Consider the following 4192-nt stretch of genomic DNA (forward strand, 5'->3'; position numbering starts at 1 on the left):
TTTACACACATGTTGTACTGTGTGTGCACCTGTTGTCCTGGTCTTGTTTGTTGTCTTGCACTAGTGCTTCTGTTTATTGTCACTGTCCAATGGTAGTTCATTATACTGCACTGCAGTATTTCTAGGAGGTAGCGACACCACCTAGCCATGACCCCATAATCACTTCTAATTTTCTTTATATTACATGTGTGGTGAATGGGTAAAGGATCCATATAAGTGGACCAAACACAGCAGTTAGGGTTGAGATTAGGATTAAGACCAGGATTGGTTTACTACTGAGTCATTTTCCACAGTAGATACTGCAGTACTTTTACTCATTTCATAAATTTAAAAGTATTCTGACCCATTTGTAACTAACTAGGTACTTCCTAACTTGATGTTCACATGCAGTTCTGCCTCAAAAATGACAGAGGCCGCCAATGCTCCTTTTAAAAACTCACTGATTCACTGGTTCCATTCACAGCAAAAGCACCTCTGTACATATAAAAACAGGAATGAATGAAAATCAATATTTATTTTTGAAATTGAAATTGTATCACATCCATTACATTCAGTGTAAACAATCATCAAATGTACTCAAAAATCAAGTACACAGTATTTGTTGATGTTCACATTTAAATAAAACTAATTTAATATTTTTTGTGTAACAGTAGTAGATCAACCAATCAAATTGACTGATTAAGAATGCACCAAAACACGTAACCAAGAGGAAGGCTGACAGTGGTGCTTGTGTGATGAACATGGCGGCTGCACAAAGAATATTGTTCCTAAATCAGAGACGGAGAGGTGAGAGGTTTAAGCATCAGTGGAATTTCAGTGTTGACCAGAGTGCCGCTGTGCCATCATTGTTGTATGTGCTATGCTGCATATCATTGCAGTATTTGCTGGCATACACCTTACTGATGGGGAAAATGAGGAAGAGGAGGAGGAAAGAGAAGAAAGAAACATCCCTGTAGAATTACCAGGAGACTTTAGGCCGGCTTGGAAACACAAATGCAAATATTAAGGAACGTTTTTGCTTCAGTTTATTGTGGATAAGTGACCCGTGTTTGTTATTGTGTTTTTTTGTAGGTTTTATGGTGCCTCTTCTTCACTGTAGCATTTTTTTCAGTTTTAGCTGTACCCACTCTTTTCGACCTGCAGCCCATCTTTTTCAAAGGCAAATAACTGCTCACTTCCCCAGAGGCAGAGTCAATAAATAACTGCTTAAAAGATATTCATAATTTTGGGGACATAGAAGGCTTTTGGAAAACACTTCTAAAATTGTCTCTTAAAGTTTCGTATTCTTTAACTTCATAAATATCGAAGATAAAATGTTGTTGACCTGGACTGTTTGATATGGGTAGTCAATTTCATGATAAATGATGTGACATTACATCATATCAGATTGTGAATATAATCAGTACTTAAGGAATGCTGACATTGGCAGTTTTTTTTAAAGAATCATATTTAAGTTATGTAAGCATTAAATGTAAAAATGTAATACAAAACAGAATTCCACTTGATAATGTTTATTTTGAAACTGGCAATACAATATTACAGAAATACTTTAAAAATAAGAATATTGAAAAATAAATAAAAAAGATTGCTCAGTTGGTCTCTTCTTAAAATTCCACTAAATGTATAAAAGCAAGATTATTGTAGTATATACATTTTAGGATAAGACAAATCAGTTTATAAAGATGTTTAAAATAATAATACAAAGTATTAAAACTGAGGAGGAAATACAGACAGTGCGAGATAAACATATATGAATAATACAATTATTTGACTGTCTGTAGCTGCTGAAACAGCGCTACACCTGCCTCACTACTAGTACTGCACTTACTGACAGAGAGTAAATGAAGCTGTTGATGTTTCAGTGGATGAAGCTGCTGTTAAAATCCTCTACTGCTGTTCTTTCAGACTGGAGGATCTCTAACAGGGTGCTGAAAGCTCACAGGATTAGAACTCCAACATGAAGACTTGGAGTTCAGCACTCAGTAAGATGTTGCTCCTTCTATTAGAGCTTATGTCCTGTTCACCTCATCAGGTTGAGCTGTGAAACACACAGTGATGAACAGATGAGTCTTTAATCAGAGATCCTGATTCAGCTGAAGTGGAACAGAGAGATTTCTGATCCAGTGAGCTTTACAGTGTGTTTACAGTGAGTTCTTACCTCGAGCTCTGTGGCATTTGACACCCAGTATAATGGACACCAGCAGATATGGAGACATCGCCAGCAAACTACTGAGCAGACTAAGGGCTGAGAATCGAGTTTCTGGAATAGACAGATCTACACACACACAAACACACACACACACACACATTCCGTCTATGACTATATCTGAGAATATGCAATTCTGTGTGTGTGTTTGTCAGAGGATCAGGGAGACCAGATTGTAACACATAAATCATTTAATAACTGAATCTTCATCTTGTCTTTCTACATTCAAGATCTGTTACCAATGTTCTTACTCACCAGTAACATTTACCCAGAGTGCATCACTGTAGGGTGTGTAGTTGACTGGGTCTCCTCTCCCAGCTCTGCACCAGTACTGACCTCCATCAGAGACACTAACTGAGCTGATGGTGTGAAAGCGTGTTTCAGTGCTGAACTCATTCTGAGGGTTCTGTGTGTGTTTAGTCCAGTAAAACCTCCATCCAGCAGACTGATCCAGGACACACTCCAGAGTTACTGAGCTTCCTCTCAGTGCAGCTCCTTTAAGTCTCAATGTGAGTTCAGGTTTAGGTTTAACTGCTGATGGAGATGAAGCACAGAGTTCAGATCATGAAATCATGAGTCTTTATCACACTGATGTTCTCATAACATTAACCAGCTTCAGATTAGATTCAGTTACTGGTTAGAAGTTTACATACTTAGCAATTAACTAAGATTGAATTTATGAAAAACTGAAAAACATATATATAATATATTCCCATAATTCAAGAGACGCTGTAGGAAACATGTATCATACTGGCTTTAACACAGTTCACAGTAATTATCTTCAACACAGCAACACACTCTTACTGTCTCTGTGAAAACACTGATCTCAGTACATCAGCTAAACTCACACTGACTCTCACAAGAGGGTAAACACACTTCACCAAGACTGAAATCTGTGAAATGCAGTAAAAGCTTCAGTAGAGTTTGGAGACAGATTCATTTATTAAGCTGAAATTTCACCAAGAATGCAGGAAGTGGTGATACTGAGGAGACTGCAGCAGCTCCACATTTCAGGACTATATCTGCAACTGTTATAAATTATTAAATAAATAAACTGAGTTCAGTAAAGGACTGTGTGTCCTTGCTTTAACAGGGTCAGGTCTCGAGACGGCAGCTTTTCCTGTGTCAGTGTCTACAGAAGAGGAGCTCCAATTTGGAGAAGTAAAAGTAGATCTAGCACCACATCACATACCATCACTAAAGCAGCAGAACTCTCTGTACTCCCCCTCTTCCCACAGCATCTCTAACTGTTATACAGTCTGAATATATTTAGAAACAAACATGTTCACTTAGTAATTCTAATCACTACATTATTTTACAGTCATGTGAAAACATTAGGACACTCCATAGAAACCTTTTAACATATTGAATAATCTTTATAATCTGATCTTTAAAAGCAAAATAATTTACATAAAACAATTTACTAACATGACCAGGTCAGGCCATCCTTGCATGTTCAGCCCGAGAGCAGACCACAAGACGAGTAAAGAAGACTCTTACAATCCCAAAATATCATCATGGGACCTACTGGTAGCTCTTTCCACTGTTAATGTGAAAGTACAGGAATCTACATCAGAAAGAGACTGAACAGGTTTGATTTTCATGGATGTGTGTAAGGAGGAAACCCTTGCTGTCAAAAACTAGCAGGGGCTGAAAATTCAGACTGTATATTGTCTGATAGTACAGGCTGCCTGCTTTCAGTTCCAGCTCCTACACAGAAGCCCTCCACTACTCAAACACCTAAACACTTCCTCTCACTGCATCTTCCAGATCTGCTCTGTCAGCTAAACGTTCCTCACAAAGTTCAGTTACTACTTTTAGTTCAGTGCTGGATCTGAACTCTCTGAACTCACTGAGATACTGTGTGCTCTAAAGAGAAGTGTGCTGACCCTCCTCCATCACTTCTGCAGTTCATGTTCAGGATCAGTTACTGTCACAGGACCAGTGTCCCAAAATCATCTCAGTGTTCAAATCATCTGAACTGGT

General features: G+C 38.1%; 1 long non-coding RNA gene across 1 annotated transcript; it reads right to left on the reverse strand.

Moving 5' to 3' along the window:
* Positions 1–1592: 1592 nt before the first annotated feature.
* On the reverse strand, positions 1593–2672 carry LOC140562449 (uncharacterized). Its single transcript, XR_011980151.1, has 3 exons — positions 2462–2672; positions 2159–2275; positions 1593–2038 (listed from the first exon to the last, which is right to left on the reverse strand). It is a non-coding gene; the product is annotated as an uncharacterized lncRNA (long non-coding RNA).
* Between the last annotated feature and the right edge of the window lie 1520 nt (positions 2673–4192).

This window comes from Salminus brasiliensis, chromosome 9 (genome assembly GCF_030463535.1).
Source record: "Salminus brasiliensis chromosome 9, fSalBra1.hap2, whole genome shotgun sequence".
Classification (NCBI taxonomy): Eukaryota; Metazoa; Chordata; class Actinopteri; order Characiformes; family Bryconidae; genus Salminus; species Salminus brasiliensis.